This window comes from Colletes latitarsis, chromosome 1 (assembly GCF_051014445.1).
Source record: "Colletes latitarsis isolate SP2378_abdomen chromosome 1, iyColLati1, whole genome shotgun sequence".
In the NCBI taxonomy this organism is placed as follows: Eukaryota; Metazoa; Arthropoda; class Insecta; order Hymenoptera; family Colletidae; genus Colletes; species Colletes latitarsis.
In genome coordinates this window covers 7,055,241-7,076,893 of record NC_135134.1, presented here as the reverse complement: position 1 = coordinate 7,076,893, position 21,653 = coordinate 7,055,241, and positions in this window count along the sequence as shown.

Below are 21,653 nucleotides of genomic sequence, written 5' to 3'. Positions count from 1 at the left end.
CCTAACCCAGGCATAGCCGGCGTTATCCTCTAAAATATTAATCGTAACCAGGTTTAATTGACTGTTTCGGTGTGGTACCGCATTACTACGTGACACAGACCAGAAAAAGGCCAGGATCTGGCCAACAAGTATGCTGGAAATGCGAAAGTACGAGCCAGATGAGGGCAAATCACAGACCTAACCTAGACATAACCGGCGTTATCCTCTAAAATACTAATCGCAACCAGGTTTAATTGACTGTTCTGGTGTGGAACCACATTACTACGTGATCCAAACCAGAAAAAGCCCTGGATCTGGCCAACAAGTATGCGAAAAATGCGAAAGTATGAGCCAGATGGTTGCAAATACCGATACTAACCCAGACATAACCAGCGTTATCCTCCAAAACATTAATCGCAACCTGGTTTCATTGACTGCTTCGGTGTGGAACAACATTACGACGGGATCCAACTCACAAAAATCCCAAAATCTGGCCAACAAGTATGCGAAAAATGCGAAAGTACGAGCCAGGTGAGGGCAAATACCAGACCTAACCCAGACATAACCGGCGTTATCCTCTAAAATATTAATCGCAACCAGGTTCAATTGACTGTTTCGGTGTGGAACCACATTACTACGTGATGCAGACCAGAAAAAGCCCAGGATGTGGCCAACAAGTATGCGAGAAATGCGAAACTACGAGCTAGATGAGGGCAAATCCCAGACCTAACCCGGTCATAACCGGCGTTATCCTCTAAAATATTAATCGCAACCAGGTTTGATTGGCTGTTTCGGTGTGGAACCACATTACGACAGGATACAAACCAGAAAAAGCCCTCGATCTGGCCAACAAGTATGCGAAAATTTCGAAAGCACGAGACAAATGAGGCCAAATCCCAGACCCAACCGAGACATAACCGGCGTTATCCTCTAAAATAGTAATCGCAACCAGGTTTAATTGACTGTTTCGGTGTGGTACCGCATTACTACGTGATACAACCCAGAAAAAGGCCAGGATCAGGCCAACAAGTAGGCGAAAAATGCGAAAGTACGAGCCAGATGAGGGCAAATCCCAGACCTAACCCAGGCATAACCGGCGTTATCCTCTAAAATATTAATCGCAACCAGGTTTAATTGACTGTTTCGGCGTGGAACCACATTACGACGGGATACAAATCCGAAAAAGCCCTGGATATGGGCAACAAGTATGCGAGAAATGCGAAAGTACGAGCCAGATGAGGGCAAATCCCTGACCTAACCCAGACATAACAGGCGTTATCCTCTAAAATATTAATCGCAACCAGGTTTAATTGGCTGTTTCGGTGTGGAACCACATTACGACGGGATACAAACCAGAAAAAGCCCTGGATCTGGCCAACAAGTATGCGAAAATTACGAAAGCACGAGCCACATGAGGCCAAATCCCAGACCCAACCGAGACATAACCGGCGTTATCCTCTAAAATAGTAATCGCAACCAGGTTTAATTGACTGTTTCGGTGTGGTACCGCATTACTACGTGATACAACCCAGAAAAAGGCCAGGATCAGGCCAACAAGTATGCGAAAAATGCGAAAGTACGAGCCAGATGAGGGCAAATACCAGACCTAACCGAGACGTAACCGGCGTTATCCTATAAATATTAATCGCAACCAGGTTTAATTGACTGTTTTGGTGTGGAACCACATTACTACGTGATCCAAACCAGAAAAAGCCCTGAATCTGGCCAACAAGTATGCGAAAAATGCGAAAGTATGAGCCAGATGGTTGCAAATACCGATAGTAACCCATACATAACCAGCGTTATCCTCCAAAACATTAATCGCAACCTGGTTTCATTGACTGCCTCGGTGTGGAACAACATTACGACGGGATCCAACCCACAAAAAACCCAAAATCTGGCCAACAAGTATGCGAAAAATGCGAAAGTACGAGCCAGATGAGGGCAAATCCCAGACCTAACCCAGACATAACCGGCATTATCCTCTAAAATATTAATCGCAACCAGCTTCTATTGACTGTTTGAGTGTGGTGCCATATTACTACCTGATACGGACCAGAAAAAGACCAGGATCTGGCCAACAAGAATGCGAAAAATGCGAAAGTACGAGCCAGATGAGGGCAAATCCCAGACCTAACCGAGACATAACCGGTGTTATCCTCTAAAATATTAATCGCAACCAGGTTTAATTGACTGTTTTGGTGTGGAACCACATTACTACGTGATCCAAACCAGAAAAAGCCCCGGATCTGGCCTACAAGTATGCGAGAAATGCGAAAGTACGAGCCAGATGAGGGCAAATCCCAGACCTAAACGAGAAGTAACCGGCGTTATCCTGTAAAATATTAATCGCAACCAGGTTTAATTGACTGTTTGAGTGTGGCCCCACATTACTACTTGGTCCAAGCCAGAAAAAGGCCAGGATCTGGCCAACAAGTATGCGAAAAATGCGAAGGTACGAGCCAGATGAGGGCAAATCCCAGACCTAACCCAGACATAACCGGCGTTATCCTCTAAAATATTAATCGCAACCAGGTTTAATTGGCTGTTTCGGTGTGGAACCACATTACGACGGGATACAAACCGGAAAAATCCCTGGATCTGGCCAACAAGTATGCGAAAATTACGAAAGCACGAGACAGATGAGGCCAAATCCCAGACCCAACCGAGACATAACCGGCGGTATCCTCTAAAATATTAATCGCAACCAGGTTTAATTGACTGTTTCGGTGTGGTACCGCATTTCTACGTGATACAGACCAGATAAACGCCAGGGTCGGCCAACAAGTATGCGAAAAATGCGAAAGTACGAGCCACATGAGGGCAAATACCAGACCTAACCCAAACATAACCGGCGTTATCCTCTAAAATATTAATCGCAACCAGCTTGTATTGACTGTTTCAGTGTGGTGCCACATTACTACGTGATCCAAACCAGAAAAGCGCCAGGATCTGGCCAACAAGTATGCGAAAAATGCGAAAGTACGAGCCAGATGAGGGCAAATACCAGACCTAACCGAGACGTAACCGGCGTTATCCTTTAAAATATTAATCGCAACCTGGTTTAATTGACTGTTTTTGTGTGGAACCACATTAGTACGTGATCCAAACCAGAAAAAGCCCCGGATCTGGCCAAAAAGTATGCGTGAAATGCGAAAGTACGAGCCAGATGAGGGCAAAACGCAGACCTAACCCAGACATAACCGGCGTTATCCTCTAAAATATCAATCGCAACCAGGTTTAATTGACTGTTTCGGTGTGGAACCACATTACGACGGGATACAAATCCGAAAAAGCCCTGGATATGGGCAACAAGTATGCGAGAAATGCGAAAGTACGAGCCAGATGAGGGCAAATCCCAGACCTAAACGAGAAGTAACCGGCGTTATCCTGTAAAATATTAATCGCAACCAGGTTTAATTGACTGTTTGAGTGTGGCCCCACATTACTACTTGGTCCAAGCCAGAAAAAGGCCAGGATCTGGCCAACAAGTATGCGAAAAATGCGAAGGTACGAGCCAGATGAGGGCAAATCCCAGACCTAACCCAGACATAACCGGCGTTATCCTCTAAAATATTAATCGCAACCAGGTTTAATTGGCTGTTTCGGTGTGGAACCACATTACGACGGGATACAAACCAGAAAAATCCCTGGATCTGGCCAACAAGTATGCGAAAATTACGAAAGCACGAGACAGATGAGGCCAAATCCCAGACCCAACCGAGACATAACCGGCGGTATCCTCTAAAATATTAATCGCAACCTGGTTTAATTGACTGTTTCGGTGAGGTACCGCATTTCTACGTGATACAGACCAGAAAAACGCCAGGATCTGGCCAACAAGTATGCTGGAAATGCGAAAGTACGAGCCAGATGAGGCCAAATCCCAGACCCAACCGAGACATAACCGGCGGTATCCTCTAAAATATTAATCGCAACCAGGTTTAATTGACTGTTTCGGTGTGGAACCACATTACTACGTGATCCAAACCAGAAAAAGCCCTGGATCTGGCCAACAAGTATGCGAAAAATGCGAAAATACGAGCCAGATGAGGGCAAATCCCAGACCTAACCCAGGCATAGCCGGCGTTATCCTCTAAAATATTAATCGTAACCAGGTTTAATTGACTGTTTCGGTGTGGTACCGCATTACTACGTGACACAGACCAGAAAAAGGCCAGGATCTGGCCAACAAGTATGCTGGAAATGCGAAAGTACGAGCCAGATGAGGGCAAATCACAGACCTAACCTAGACATAACCGGCGTTATCCTCTAAAATACTAATCGCAACCAGGTTTAATTGACTGTTCTGGTGTGGAACCACATTACTACGTGATCCAAACCAGAAAAAGCCCTGGATCTGGCCAACAAGTATGCGAAAAATGCGAAAGTATGAGCCAGATGGTTGCAAATACCGATACTAACCCAGACATAACCAGCGTTATCCTCCAAAACATTAATCGCAACCTGGTTTCATTGACTGCTTCGGTGTGGAACAACATTACGACGGGATCCAACTCACAAAAATCCCAAAATCTGGCCAACAAGTATGCGAAAAATGCGAAAGTACGAGCCAGGTGAGGGCAAATACCAGACCTAACCCAGACATAACCGGCGTTATCCTCTAAAATATTAATCGCAACCAGGTTCAATTGACTGTTTCGGTGTGGAACCACATTACTACGTGATGCAGACCAGAAAAAGCCCAGGATGTGGCCAACAAGTATGCGAGAAATGCGAAACTACGAGCTAGATGAGGGCAAATCCCAGACCTAACCCGGTCATAACCGGCGTTATCCTCTAAAATATTAATCGCAACCAGGTTTGATTGGCTGTTTCGGTGTGGAACCACATTACGACAGGATACAAACCAGAAAAAGCCCTCGATCTGGCCAACAAGTATGCGAAAATTTCGAAAGCACGAGACAAATGAGGCCAAATCCCAGACCCAACCGAGACATAACCGGCGTTATCCTCTAAAATAGTAATCGCAACCAGGTTTAATTGACTGTTTCGGTGTGGTACCGCATTACTACGTGATACAACCCAGAAAAAGGCCAGGATCAGGCCAACAAGTAGGCGAAAAATGCGAAAGTACGAGCCAGATGAGGGCAAATCCCAGACCTAACCCAGGCATAACCGGCGTTATCCTCCAAAATATTAATCGCAACCAGGTTTAATTGACTGTTTCGGCGTGGAACCACATTACGACGGGATACAAATCCGAAAAAGCCCTGGATATGGGCAACAAGTATGCGAGAAATGCGAAAGTACGAGCCAGATGAGGGCAAATCCCTGACCTAACCCAGACATAACAGGCGTTATCCTCTAAAATATTAATCGCAACCAGGTTTAATTGGCTGTTTCGGTGTGGAACCACATTACGACGGGATACAAACCAGAAAAAGCCCTGGATCTGGCCAACAAGTATGCGAAAATTACGAAAGCACGAGCCACATGAGGCCAAATCCCAGACCCAACCGAGACATAACCGGCGTTATCCTCTAAAATAGTAATCGCAACCAGGTTTAATTGACTGTTTCGGTGTGGTACCGCATTACTACGTGATACAACCCAGAAAAAGGCCAGGATCAGGCCAACAAGTAGGCGAAAAATGCGAAAGTACGAGCCAGATGAGGGCAAATCCCAGACCTAACCCAGGCATAACCGGCGTTATCCTCTAAAATATTAATCGCAACCAGGTTTAATTGACTGTTTCGGCGTGGAACCACATTACGACGGGATACAAATCAGAAAAAGCCCTGGATATGGGCAACAAGTATGCGAGAAATGCGAAAGTACGAGCCAGATGAGGGCAAATCCCTGACCTAACCCAGACATAACAGGCGTTATCCTCTAAAATATTAATCGCAACCAGGTTTAATTGGCTGTTTCGGTGTGGAACCACATTACGACGGGATACAAACCAGAAAAAGCCCTGGATCTGGCCAACAAGTATGCGAAAATTACGAAAGCACGAGACAGATGAGGCCAAATCCCAGACCCAACCGAGACATAACCGGCGGTATCCTCTAAAATATTAATCGCAACCAGGTTTAATTGACTGTTTCGGTGTGGTACCGCATTTCTACGTGATACAGACCAGATAAACGCCAGGGTCGGCCAACAAGTATGCGAAAAATGCGAAAGTACGAGCCACATGAGGGCAAATACCAGACCTAACCCAAACATAACCGGCGTTATCCTCTAAAATATTAATCGCAACCAGCTTGTATTGACTGTTTCAGTGTGGTGCCACATTACTACGTGATCCAAACCAGAAAAGCGCCAGGATCTGGCCAACAAGTATGCGAAAAATGCGAAAGTACGAGCCAGATGAGGGCAAATACCAGACCTAACCGAGACGTAACCGGCGTTATCCTTTAAAATATTAATCGCAACCTGGTTTAATTGACTGTTTTTGTGTGGAACCACATTAGTACGTGATCCAAACCAGAAAAAGCCCCGGATCTGGCCAAAAAGTATGCGTGAAATGCGAAAGTACGAGCCAGATGAGGGCAAAACGCAGACCTAACCCAGACATAACCGGCGTTATCCTCTAAAATATCAATCGCAACCAGGTTTAATTGACTGTTTCGGTGTGGAACCACATTACGACGGGATACAAATCCGAAAAAGCCCTGGATATGGGCAACAAGTATGCGAGAAATGCGAAAGTACGAGCCAGATGAGGGCAAATCCCAGACCTAAACGAGAAGTAACCGGCGTTATCCTGTAAAATATTAATCGCAACCAGGTTTAATTGACTGTTTGAGTGTGGCCCCACATTACTACTTGGTCCAAGCCAGAAAAAGGCCAGGATCTGGCCAACAAGTATGCGAAAAATGCGAAGGTACGAGCCAGATGAGGGCAAATCCCAGACCTAACCCAGACATAACCGGCGTTATCCTCTAAAATATTAATCGCAACCAGGTTTAATTGGCTGTTTCGGTGTGGAACCACATTACGACGGGATACAAACCAGAAAAATCCCTGGATCTGGCCAACAAGTATGCGAAAATTACGAAAGCACGAGACAGATGAGGCCAAATCCCAGACCCAACCGAGACATAACCGGCGGTATCCTCTAAAATATTAATCGCAACCTGGTTTAATTGACTGTTTCGGTGAGGTACCGCATTTCTACGTGATACAGACCAGAAAAACGCCAGGATCTGGCCAACAAGTATGCTGGAAATGCGAAAGTACGAGCCAGATGAGGCCAAATCCCAGACCCAACCGAGACATAACCGGCGGTATCCTCTAAAATATTAATCGCAACCAGGTTTAATTGACTGTTTCGGTGTGGAACCACATTACCACGTGATCCAAACCAGAAAAAGCCCTGGATCTGGCCAACAAGTATGCGAGGAATGCGAAAGTACGAGCCAGATGAGGACAAATCCCAGAACTAACCCAGGCATAACCGGCGTTATCCTGTAAAATATTAATCGCAACCAGGTTTAATTGACTGTTTGAGTGTGGCCCCACATTACTACTTGGTCCAAGCCAGAAAAAGGCCAGGATCTGGCCAACAAGTATGCGAAAAATGCGAAGGTACGAGCCAGATGAGGCCAAATCCCAGACCCAACCGAGACATAACCGGCGTTATCCTCTAAAATACTAATCGCAACCAGGTTTAATTGACTGTTTTGGTGTGGAACCACATTACTACGTGATCCAAACCAGAAAAAGCCCTGGATCTGGCCAACAAGTATGCGAAAAATGCGAAAGTATGAGCCAGATGGTTGCAAATACCGATACTAACCCAGACATAACCAGCGTTATCCTCCAAAACATTAATCGCAACCTGGTTTCATTGACTGCTTCGGTGTGGAACAACATTACGACGGGATCCAACTCACAAAAATCCCAAAATCTGGCCAACAAGTATGCGAAAAATGCGAAAGTACGAGCCAGGTGAGGGCAAATACCAGACCTAACCCAGACATAACCGGCGTTATCCTCTAAAATATTAATCGCAACCAGGTTCAATTGACTGTTTCGGTGTGGAACCACATTACTACGTGATGCAGACCAGAAAAAGCCCAGGATGTGGCCAACAAGTATGCGAGAAATGCGAAACTACGAGCTAGATGAGGGCAAATCCCAAACCTAACCCGGTCATAACCGGCGTTATCCTCTAAAATATTAATCGCAACCAGGTTTGATTGGCTGTTTCGGTGTGGAACCACATTACTACGTGATCCAAACCAGAAAAAGCCCTGGATCTGGCCAACAAGTATGCGAGGAATGCGAAAGTACGAGCCAGATGAGGACAAATCCCAGAACTAACCCAGGCATAACCGGCGTTATCCTGTAAAATATTAATCGCAACCAGGTTTAATTGACTGTTTCGGTGTGGAACCACATTACAACGGGATACAAACCAGAAAAAGCCCTGGATCTGGCCAACAGGTATGCGAAAATTACGAAAGCACGAGACAGATGAGGCCAAATCCCAGACCCAACCGAGACATAACCGGCGTTATCCTCTAAAATATTAATCGCAACCAGGTTTAATTTACTGTTTCGGTGTGGAACCGCATTACTACGTGATACAGACCAGAAAAAGGCCAGGATCTGGCCAACAAGTATGCGAAAAATGCGAAAGTACGAGCCAGATGAGGGCAAATCCCAGACCTAACAGAGACATAACCGGCGTTATCCTGTAAAATATTAATGGCAACCAGGTTTAATTGACTGTTTCGGTGTGGTACCGCATTACTACGTGATACAGACCAGAAAAAGGCCAGGATCTGGCCAACAAGTATGCGAAAAATGCGAAAGTACGAGCCAGATGTGGGCAAATCCCAGACCTAACCGAGACATAACCGGCGTTATCCTCTAAAATATTAATCGCAACCAGGTTTAATTGACTGTTTCGGTGTGGTACCGCATTACTACGTGACACAGACCAGAAAAAGGCCAGGATCTGGCCAACAAGTATGCGAAAAATGCGAAAGTACGAGCCAGATGAGGGCAAATCCGAGACCTAACCGAGACATAACCGGCGTTATCCTCTAAAATATTAATCGCAACCAGGTTTAATTGACTGTTTCGGTGTGGTACCGCATTACTACGTGATACAGACCAGGAAAACGCCAGGATCTGGCCAACAAGTATGCGAAAAATGCGAAAGTACGAGCCAGATGGGGGAAATACCAGACCTAACCGAGACGTAACCGGCGTTATCCTTTAAAATATTAATCGCAACCAGGTTTAATTGACTGTTTCGGTGTGGTACCGCATTACTACGTGATACAGACCAGAAAAAGGCCAGGATCTGGCCAACAAGTATGCGAAAAATGCGAAAGTACGTGCGAGATGAGGGCAAATCCCAGACCTAACCCAGACATAACCGGCGTTATCCTCTAAAATATTAATCGCAACCAGGTTTAATTGACTGTTTCGGTGTACTGCCGCATTACTACGTGATACAGACCAGAAAAACGCCAGGATCTGGCCAACAAGTATGCGAAAAATGCGAAAGTACGAGCCAGATGAGGGCAAATACCAGACCTAACCGAGACGTAACCGGCGTTATCCTATAAATATTAATCGCAACCAGGTTTAATTGACTGTTTTGGTGTGGAACCACATTACTACGTGATCCAAACCAGAAAAAGCCCTGAATCTGGCCAACAAGTATGCGAAAAATGCGAAAGTATGAGCCAGATGGTTGCAAATACCGATAGTAACCCATACATAACCAGCGTTATCCTCCAAAACATTAATCGCAACCTGGTTTCATTGACTGCCTCGGTGTGGAACAACATTACGACGGGATCCAACCCACAAAAAACCCAAAATCTGGCCAACAAGTATGCGAAAAATGCGAAAGTACGAGCCAGATGAGGGCAAATCCCAGACCTAACCCAGACATAACCGGCATTATCCTCTAAAATATTAATCGCAACCAGCTTCTATTGACTGTTTGAGTGTGGTGCCATATTACTACCTGATACGGACCAGAAAAAGACCAGGATCTGGCCAACAAGAATGCGAAAAATGCGAAAGTACGAGCCAGATGAGGGCAAATCCCAGACCTAACCGAGACATAACCGGTGTTATCCTCTAAAATATTAATCGCAACCAGGTTTAATTGACTGTTTTGGTGTGGAACCACATTACTACGTGATCCAAACCAGAAAAAGCCCCGGATCTGGCCTACAAGTATGCGAGAAATGCGAAAGTACGAGCCAGATGAGGGCAAATCCCAGACCTAAACGAGAAGTAACCGGCGTTATCCTGTAAAATATTAATCGCAACCAGGTTTAATTGACTGTTTGAGTATGGCCCCACATTACTACTTGGTCCAAGCCAGAAAAAGGCCAGGATCTGGCCAACAAGTATGCGAAAAATGCGAAGGTACGAGCCAGATGAGGGCAAATCCCAGACCTAACCCAGACATAACCGGCGTTATCCTCTAAAATATTAATCGCAACCAGGTTTAATTGGCTGTTTCGGTGTGGAACCACATTACGACGGGATACAAACCGGAAAAATCCCTGGATCTGGCCAACAAGTATGCGAAAATTACGAAAGCACGAGACAGATGAGGCCAAATCCCAGACCCAACCGAGACATAACCGGCGGTATCCTCTAAAATATTAATCGCAACCAGGTTTAATTGACTGTTTCGGTGTGGTACCGCATTTCTACGTGATACAGACCAGATAAACGCCAGGGTCGGCCAACAAGTATGCGAAAAATGCGAAAGTACGAGCCACATGAGGGCAAATACCAGACCTAACCCAAACATAACCGGCGTTATCCTCTAAAATATTAATCGCAACCAGCTTGTATTGACTGTTTCAGTGTGGTGCCACATTACTACGTGATCCAAACCAGAAAAGCGCCAGGATCTGGCCAACAAGTATGCGAAAAATGCGAAAGTACGAGCCAGATGAGGGCAAATACCAGACCTAACCGAGACGTAACCGGCGTTATCCTTTAAAATATTAATCGCAACCTGGTTTAATTGACTGTTTTTGTGTGGAACCACATTAGTACGTGATCCAAACCAGAAAAAGCCCCGGATCTGGCCAAAAAGTATGCGTGAAATGCGAAAGTACGAGCCAGATGAGGGCAAAACGCAGACCTAACCCAGACATAACCGGCGTTATCCTCTAAAATATCAATCGCAACCAGGTTTAATTGACTGTTTCGGTGTGGAACCACATTACGACGGGATACAAATCCGAAAAAGCCCTGGATATGGGCAACAAGTATGCGAGAAATGCGAAAGTACGAGCCAGATGAGGGCAAATCCCAGACCTAAACGAGAAGTAACCGGCGTTATCCTGTAAAATATTAATCGCAACCAGGTTTAATTGACTGTTTGAGTGTGGCCCCACATTACTACTTGGTCCAAGCCAGAAAAAGGCCAGGATCTGGCCAACAAGTATGCGAAAAATGCGAAGGTACGAGCCAGATGAGGGCAAATCCCAGACCTAACCCAGACATAACCGGCGTTATCCTCTAAAATATTAATCGCAACCAGGTTTAATTGGCTGTTTCGGTGTGGAACCACATTACGACGGGATACAAACCAGAAAAATCCCTGGATCTGGCCAACAAGTATGCGAAAATTACGAAAGCACGAGACAGATGAGGCCAAATCCCAGACCCAACCGAGACATAACCGGCGGTATCCTCTAAAATATTAATCGCAACCTGGTTTAATTGACTGTTTCGGTGAGGTACCGCATTTCTACGTGATACAGACCAGAAAAACGCCAGGATCTGGCCAACAAGTATGCTGGAAATGCGAAAGTACGAGCCAGATGAGGCCAAATCCCAGACCCAACCGAGACATAACCGGCGGTATCCTCTAAAATATTAATCGCAACCAGGTTTAATTGACTGTTTCGGTGTTGAACCACATTACTACGTGATCCAAACCAGAAAAAGCCCTGGATCTGGCCAACAAGTATGCGAAAAATGCGAAAATACGAGCCAGATGAGGGCAAATCCCAGACCTAACCCAGGCATAGCCGGCGTTATCCTCTAAAATATTAATCGTAACCAGGTTTAATTGACTGTTTCGGTGTGGTACCGCATTACTACGTGACACAGACCAGAAAAAGGCCAGGATCTGGCCAACAAGTATGCTGGAAATGCGAAAGTACGAGCCAGATGAGGGCAAATCACAGACCTAACCCAGACATAACCGGCGTTATCCTCTAAAATACTAATCGCAACCAGGTTTAATTGACTGTTCTGGTGTGGAACCACATTACTACGTGATCCAAACCAGAAAAAGCCCTGGATCTGGCCAACAAGTATGCGAAAAATGCGAAAGTATGAGCCAGATGGTTGCAAATACCGATACTAACCCAGACATAACCAGCGTTATCCTCCAAAACATTAATCGCAACCTGGTTTCATTGACTGCTTCGGTGTGGAACAACATTACGACGGGATCCAACTCATAAAAATCCCAAAATCTGGCCAACAAGTATGCGAAAAATGCGAAAGTACGAGCCAGGTGAGGGCAAATACCAGACCTAACCCAGACATAACCGGCGTTATCCTCTAAAATATTAATCGCAACCAGGTTCAATTGACTGTTTCGGTGTGGAACCACATTACTACGTGATGCAGACCAGAAAAAGCCCAGGATGTGGCCAACAAGTATGCGAGAAATGCGAAACTACGAGCTAGATGAGGGCAAATCCCAGACCTAACCCGGTCATAACCGGCGTTATCCTCTAAAATATTAATCGCAACCAGGTTTGATTGGCTGTTTCGGTGTGGAACCACATTACGACAGGATACAAACCAGAAAAAGCCCTCGATCTGGCCAACAAGTATGCGAAAATTTCGAAAGCACGAGACAAATGAGGCCAAATCCCAGACCCAACCGAGACATAACCGGCGTTATCCTCTAAAATAGTAATCGCAACCAGGTTTAATTGACTGTTTCGGTGTGGTACCGCATTACTACGTGATACAACCCAGAAAAAGGCCAGGATCAGGCCAACAAGTAGGCGAAAAATGCGAAAGTACGAGCCAGATGAGGGCAAATCCCAGACCTAACCCAGGCATAACCGGCGTTATCCTCTAAAATATTAATCGCAACCAGGTTTAATTGACTGTTTCGGCGTGGAACCACATTACGACGGGATACAAATCCGAAAAAGCCCTGGATATGGGCAACAAGTATGCGAGAAATGCGAAAGTACGAGCCAGATGAGGGCAAATCCCTGACCTAACCCAGACATAACAGGCGTTATCCTCTAAAATATTAATCGCAACCAGGTTTAATTGGCTGTTTCGGTGTGGAACCACATTACGACGGGATACAAACCAGAAAAAGCCCTGGATCTGGCCAACAAGTATGCGAAAATTACGAAAGCACGAGCCACATGAGGCCAAATCCCAGACCCAACCGAGACATAACCGGCGTTATCCTCTAAAATAGTAATCGCAACCAGGTTTAATTGACTGTTTCGGTGTGGTACCGCATTACTACGTGATACAACCCAGAAAAAGGCCAGGATCAGGCCAACAAGTAGGCGAAAAATGCGAAAGTACGAGCCAGATGAGGGCAAATCCCAGACCTAACCCAGGCATAACCGGCGTTATCCTCTAAAATATTAATCGCAACCAGGTTTAATTGACTGTTTCGGCGTGGAACCACATTACGACGGGATACAAATCCGAAAAAGCCCTGGATATGGGCAACAAGTATGCGAGAAATGCGAAAGTACGAGCCAGATGAGGGCAAATCCCTGACCTAACCCAGACATAACAGGCGTTATCCTCTAAAATATTAATCGCAACCAGGTTTAATTGGCTGTTTCGGTGTGGAACCACATTACGACGGGATACAAACCAGAAAAAGCCCTGGATCTGGCCAACAAGTATGCGAAAATTACGAAAGCACGAGCCACATGAGGCCAAATCCCAGACCCAACCGAGACATAACCGGCGTTATCCTCTAAAATAGTAATCGCAACCAGGTTTAATTGACTGTTTCGGTGTGGTACCGCATTACTACGTGATACAACCCAGAAAAAGGCCAGGATCAGGCCAACAAGTAGGCGAAAAATGCGAAAGTACGAGCCAGATGAGGGCAAATCCCAGACCTAACCCAGGCATAACCGGCGTTATCCTCTAAAATATTAATCGCAACCAGGTTTAATTGACTGTTTCGGCGTGGAACCACATTACGACGGGATACAAATCAGAAAAAGCCCTGGATATGGGCAACAAGTATGCGAGAAATGCGAAAGTACGAGCCAGATGAGGGCAAATCCCTGACCTAACCCAGACATAACAGGCGTTATCCTCTAAAATATTAATCGCAACCAGGTTTAATTGGCTGTTTCGGTGTGGAACCACATTACGACGGGATACAAACCAGAAAAAGCCCTGGATCTGGCCAACAAGTATGCGAAAATTACGAAAGCACGAGACAGATGAGGCCAAATCCCAGACCCAACCGAGACATAACCGGCGGTATCCTCTAAAATATTAATCGCAACCAGGTTTAATTGACTGTTTCGGTGTGGTACCGCATTTCTACGTGATACAGACCAGATAAACGCCAGGGTCGGCCAACAAGTATGCGAAAAATGCGAAAGTACGAGCCACATGAGGGCAAATACCAGACCTAACCCAAACATAACCGGCGTTATCCTCTAAAATATTAATCGCAACCAGCTTGTATTGACTGTTTCAGTGTGGTGCCACATTACTACGTGATCCAAACCAGAAAAGCGCCAGGATCTGGCCAACAAGTATGCGAAAAATGCGAAAGTACGAGCCAGATGAGGGCAAATACCAGACCTAACCGAGACGTAACCGGCGTTATCCTTTAAAATATTAATCGCAACCTGGTTTAATTGACTGTTTTTGTGTGGAACCACATTAGTACGTGATCCAAACCAGAAAAAGCCCCGGATCTGGCCAAAAAGTATGCGTGAAATGCGAAAGTACGAGCCAGATGAGGGCAAAACGCAGACCTAACCCAGACATAACCGGCGTTATCCTCTAAAATATCAATCGCAACCAGGTTTAATTGACTGTTTCGGTGTGGAACCACATTACGACGGGATACAAATCCGAAAAAGCCCTGGATATGGGCAACAAGTATGCGAGAAATGCGAAAGTACGAGCCAGATGAGGGCAAATCCCAGACCTAAACGAGAAGTAACCGGCGTTATCCTGTGAAATATTAATCGCAACCAGGTTTAATTGACTGTTTGAGTGTGGCCCCACATTACTACTTGGTCCAAGCCAGAAAAAGGCCAGGATCTGGCCAACAAGTATGCGAAAAATGCGAAGGTACGAGCCAGATGAGGGCAAATCCCAGACCTAACCCAGACATAACCGGCGTTATCCTCTAAAATATTAATCGCAACCAGGTTTAATTGGCTGTTTCGGTGTGGAACCACATTACGACGGGATACAAACCAGAAAAATCCCTGGATCTGGCCAACAAGTATGCGAAAATTACGAAAGCACGAGACAGATGAGGCCAAATCCCAGACCCAACCGAGACATAACCGGCGGTATCCTCTAAAATATTAATCGCAACCTGGTTTAATTGACTGTTTCGGTGAGGTACCGCATTTCTACGTGATACAGACCAGAAAAACGCCAGGATCTGGCCAACAAGTATGCTGGAAATGCGAAAGTACGAGCCAGATGAGGCCAAATCCCAGACCCAACCGAGACATAACCGGCGGTATCCTCTAAAATATTAATCGCAACCAGGTTTAATTGACTGTTTCGGTGTGGAACCACATTACCACGTGATCCAAACCAGAAAAAGCCCTGGATCTGGCCAACAAGTATGCGAAAAATGCGAAAATACGAGCCAGATGAGGGCAAATCCCAGACCTAACCCAGGCATAGCCGGCGTTATCCTCTAAAATATTAATCGTAACCAGGTTTAATTGACTGTTTCGGTGTGGTACCGCATTACTACGTGACACAGACCAGAAAAAGGCCAGGATCTGGCCAACAAGTATGCTGGAAATGCGAAAGTACGAGCCAGATGAGGGCAAATCACAGACCTAACCCAGACATAACCGGCGTTATCCTCTAAAATACAAATCGCAACCAGGTTTAATTGACTGTTTTGGTGTGGAACCACATTACTACGTGATCCAAACCAGAAAAAGCCCTGGATCTGGCCAACAAGTATGCGAAAAATGCGAAAGTATGAGCCAGATGGTTGCAAATACCGATACTAACCCAGACATAACCAGCGTTATCCTCCAAAACATTAATCGCAACCTGGTTTCATTGACTGCTTCGGTGTGGAACAACATTACGACGGGATCCAACTCACAAAAATCCCAAAATCTGGCCAACAAGTATGCGAAAAATGCGAAAGTACGAGCCAGGTGAGGGCAAATACCAGACCTAACCCAGACATAACCGGCGTTATCCTCTAAAATATTAATCGCAACCAGGTTCAATTGACTGTTTCGGTGTGGAACCACATTACTACGTGATGCAGACCAGAAAAAGCCCAGGATGTGGCCAACAAGTATGCGAGAAATGCGAAACTACGAGCTAGATGAGGGCAAATCCCAAACCTAACCCGGTCATAACCGGCGTTATCCTCTAAAATATTAATCGCAACCAGGTTTGATTGGCTGTTTCGGTGTGGAACCACATTACGACAGGATACAAACCAGAAAAAGCCCTCGATCTGGCCAACAAGTATGCGAAAATTTCGAAAGCACGAGACAAATGAGGCCAAATCCCAGACCCAACCGAGACATAACCGGCGTTATCCTCTAAAATAGTAATCGTAACCAGGTTTAATTGACTGTTTCGGTGTGGTACCGCATTACTACGTGATACAACCCAGAAAAAGGCCAGGATCAGGCCAACAAGTAGGCGAAAAATGCGAAAGTACGAGCCAGATGAGGGCAAATCCCAGACCTAACCCAGGCATAACCGGCGTTATCCTCTAAAATATTAATCGCAACCAGGTTTAATTGACTGTTTCGGCGTGGAACCACATTACGACGGGATACAAATCCGAAAAAGCCCTGGATATGGGCAACAAGTATGCGAGAAATGCGAAAGTACGAGCCAGATGAGGGCAAATCCCTGACCTAACCCAGACATAACAGGCGTTATCCTCTAAAATATTAATCGCAACCAGGTTTAATTGGCTGTTTCGGTGTGGAACCACATTACGACGGGATACAAACCAGAAAAAGCCCTGGATCTGGCCAACAAGTATGCGAAAATTACGAAAGCACGAGCCACATGAGGCCAAATCCCAGACCCAACCGAGACATAACCGGCGTTATCCTCTAAAATAGTAATCGCAACCAGGTTTAATTGACTGTTTCGGTGTGGTACCGCATTACTACGTGATACAACCCAGAAAAAGGCCAGGATCAGGCCAACAAGTAGGCGAAAAATGCGAAAGTACGAGCCAGATGAGGGCAAATCCCAGACCTAACCCAGGCATAACCGGCGTTATCCTCTAAAATATTAATCGCAACCAGGTTTAATTGACTGTTTCGGCGTGGAACCACATTACGACGGGATACAAATCAGAAAAAGCCCTGGATATGGGCAACAAGTATGCGAGAAATGCGAAAGTACGAGCCAGATGAGGGCAAATCCCTGACCTAACCCAGACATAACAGGCGTTATCCTCTAAAATATTAATCGCAACCAGGTTTAATTGGCTGTTTCGGTGTGGAACCACATTACGACGGGATACAAACCAGAAAAAGCCCTGGATCTGGCCAACAAGTATGCGAAAATTACGAAAGCACGAGCCACATGAGGGCAAATACCAGACCTAACCCAAACATAACCGGCGTTATCCTCTAAAATATTAATCGCAACCAGGTTTAATTGACTGTTTCGGTGTGGTACCACATTACCACGTGATCCAAACCAGAAAAAGTCAAGGATCTGGCCAACAAGTATGCTGGAAATGCGAAAGTACGAGCCAGATGAGGGCAAATCACAGACCTAACCCAGACATAACCGGCGTTATCCTCTAAAATATTAATCGCAACCAGGTTTAATTGACTGTTTTGGTGTGGAACCACATTACTACGTGATCCAAACCAGAAAAAGCCCTGGATCTGGCCAACAAGTATGCGAAAAATGCGAAAGTATGAGCCAGATGGTTGCAAATACCGATACTAACCCAGACATAACCAGCGTTATCCTCCAAAACATTAATCGCAACCTGGTTTCATTGACTGCTTCGGTGTGGAACAACATTACGACGGGATCCAACCCACAAAAATCCCAAAATCTGGCCAACAAGTATGCGAAAAATGCGAAAGTACGAGCCAGGTGAGGGCAAATACCAGACCTAACCCAGACATAACCGGCGTTATCCTCTAAAATATTAATCGCAACCAGGTTCAATTGACTGTTTCGGTGTGGAACCACATTACTACGTGATGCAGACCAGAAAAAGCCCAGGATGTGGCCAACAAGTATGCGAGAAATGCGAAACTACGAGCTAGATGAGGGCAAATCCCAGACCTAACCCGGTCATAACCGGCGTTATCCTCTAAAATATAAATCGCAACCAGGTTTGATTGGCTGTTTCGGTGTGGAACCACATTACGACGGGATACAAACCAGAAAAAGCCCTGGATTTGGCCAACAAGTATGCGAAAATTACGAAAGCACGAGCCAGATGTGGGCAAATCCCAGACCTAACCGAGACATAACCGGCGTTATCCTCTAAAATATTAATCGCAACCAGGTTTAATTGACTGTTTCGGTGTGGAACCACATTACTACGTGATCCAAACCAGAAAAAGTCAAGGATCTGGCCAACAAGTATGCTGGAAATGCGAAAGTACGAGCCAGATGAGGGCAAATCACAGACCTAACCCAGACATAACCGGCGTTATCCTCTAAAATATTAATCGCAACCAGGTTTAATTGACTGTTTCGGTGTGGAACCACATTACGACGGGATACAAACCAGAAAAAGCCCTGGATTTGGCCAACAAGTATGCGAAAATTACGAAAGCACGAGCCAGATGTGGGCAAATCCCAGACCCAACCGAGACATGACCTGCGTTATCCTCTAAAATATTAATCGCAACCAGGTTTAATTGACTGTTTCAAGGATCTGGCCAAGAAGTATGCGAAAAATACGAAAGCACGAGCAAGATAAGGGCAAATCCCAGACCTAACCGAGACAAAGCCGGCGTTATCCTCTAAAATATTATTCGCAACCAGGTTTAATTGACTGTTTCGGTGTGGTACTGCATTACTACGTGATCCAAACCAGAAAAAGCCCAGGATCTGGCCAACAAGTATGCGAAAAATGCGAAAGTACGAGCCAGATGAGGGCAAATACCAGACCTAACCGAGACATAACCGGCGTTATCCTCTAAAATATTAATCGCGACCATGTTTAATTGACTGTTTCGCTGTGGTACCGCATTACTACGTGATCCAAGCCAGAAGAACGCCAGGATCTGTCCAACAAGTATGCGAAAAATGCGAAAGTACGAGCCAGATGAGGGCAAATCCCAGACCTAACCGATACATAACCGGCGTTATCCTCTAAAATATTAATCGCAACCAGGTTTAATTGACTGTTTCGGTGTGGTACCGCATTACTACGTGATACAGACTAGAAAAACGCCAGGACCTGGCCAACAAGTATGCGAACAATGCGAAAGTACGTGCCAGATGAGGGCAAATCCCAGACCTAACCCAGACATAACCGGCGTTATCCTCTAAAATATTAATCGCAACCAGGTTTAATTGACTGCTTCGGTGTGGTACTGCATTACTACGTGATCCAAACCAGAAAAAGCCCAGGATCTGGCAACAAGTGTGCGAGAAATGCGAAAGCACGAGACAGATGAGGCCAAATCCCAGACCCAACCGAGACATAACCGGCGTTATCCTCTAAAATATTAATCGCGACCATGTTTAATTGACTGTTTCGGTGTGGAACCACATTACGACGGGATACAAACCAGAAAAAGCCCAGGATCTGGCCAACAAGTATGCGAAAATTACGAAAGCACGAGACAGATGAGGCCAAATCCCAGACCCAACCGAGACATAGCCGGCGTTATCCTCTAAAATATTAATCGCAACCAGGTTTAATTTACTGTTTCGGTGTGGAATCGCATTACTACGTGATACAGACCAGAAAAAGGCCAGGATCTGGCCAACAAGTATGCGAAAAATGCGAAAGTACGAGCCAGATGAGGGCAAATCCCAGACCTAACCGAGACATAACCGGCGCTATCCTTTAAAATATTAATGGCAACCAGGTTTAATTGACTGTTTCGGTGTGGTACCGCATTACTACGTGATACAGACCAGAAAAAGGCCAGGATCTGGCCAACAAGAATGCGAGAAATGCGAAGGTACGAGACAGATGTGGGCAAATCCCAGACCTAACCGAGACATAACCGGAGTTAACCTCTAAAATATTAGTCGCAACCAGGTTTAATTGACTGTTTCGGTGTGGAACCACATTACTACGTGATCCAAACCAGAAAAAGCCGAGGATCTGGCCAAAAAGTATGCGAGAAATGCGAAAGTACGAGCCAGATGAGGGCATATCCCAGACCTAACCCAGATATAACCGGCGTTATCCTCTAAAATATTAATCGCAACCAGGGTTAGTTGACTGTTTCGGTGTGGAACCAGATTACTGCGTGATCCAAACAAGAAAAAGCCCATGATCTGGCCAAGAAGTATGCGAAAAATGCGAAAGTACGAGCCAGATGTGGGCATATCCCAGACCTAACCCAGATATAACCGGCGTTATCCTCTAAAATATTAATCGCAACCAGGTTTAATTGACTGTTTTGGTGTGGAACCACATTACTACGTGATCCAAACCAGAAAAAACCCTGTATCTGGCCAAGAAGTATGCGAGAAACGCGAAAGTATGAGCCAGATGATTGCAAACACCAGAACTAACGCAGACATAACCAGCGTTATCCGCTAAAATACTAATCCGAACCAGATTTTATTGACTGTTTCAGTGTGGTACCACATTACTACGTGATCCAAACCAAAAAAAGCCAAGGATCTGGCCAAGAAGTATGCGAAAAATACGAAAGCACGAGCAAGATAAGGGCAAATCCCAGACCTAACCGAGACAATGCCGGCGTTATCCTCTAAAATATTATTCGCAACCAGGTTTAATTGACTGTTTCGGTGTGGTACTGCATTACTACGTGATCCAAACCAGAAAAAGCCCAGGATCTGGCCAACAAGTATGCGAAAAATGCGAAAGTACGAGCCAGATGAGGGCAAATACCAGACCTAACCGAGACATAACCGGCGTTATCCTCTAAAATATTAATCGCGACCATGTTTAATTGACTGTTTCGCTGTGGTACCGCATTACTACGTGATCCAAGCCAGAAGAACGCCAGGATCTGGCCAACAAGTATGCGAAAAATGCGAAAGTACGAGCCAGATGAGGGCAAATCCCAGACCTAACCGATACATAACCGGCGTTATCCTCTAAAATATTAATCGCAACCAGGTTTAATTGACTGTTTCGGTGTGGTACCGCATTACTACGTGATACAGACTAGAAAAACGCCAGGACCTGGCCAACAAGTATGCGAACAATGCGAAAGTACGTGCCAGATGAGGGCAAATCCCAGACCTAACCCAGACATAACCGGCGTTATCCTCTAAAATATTAATCGCAACCAGGTTTA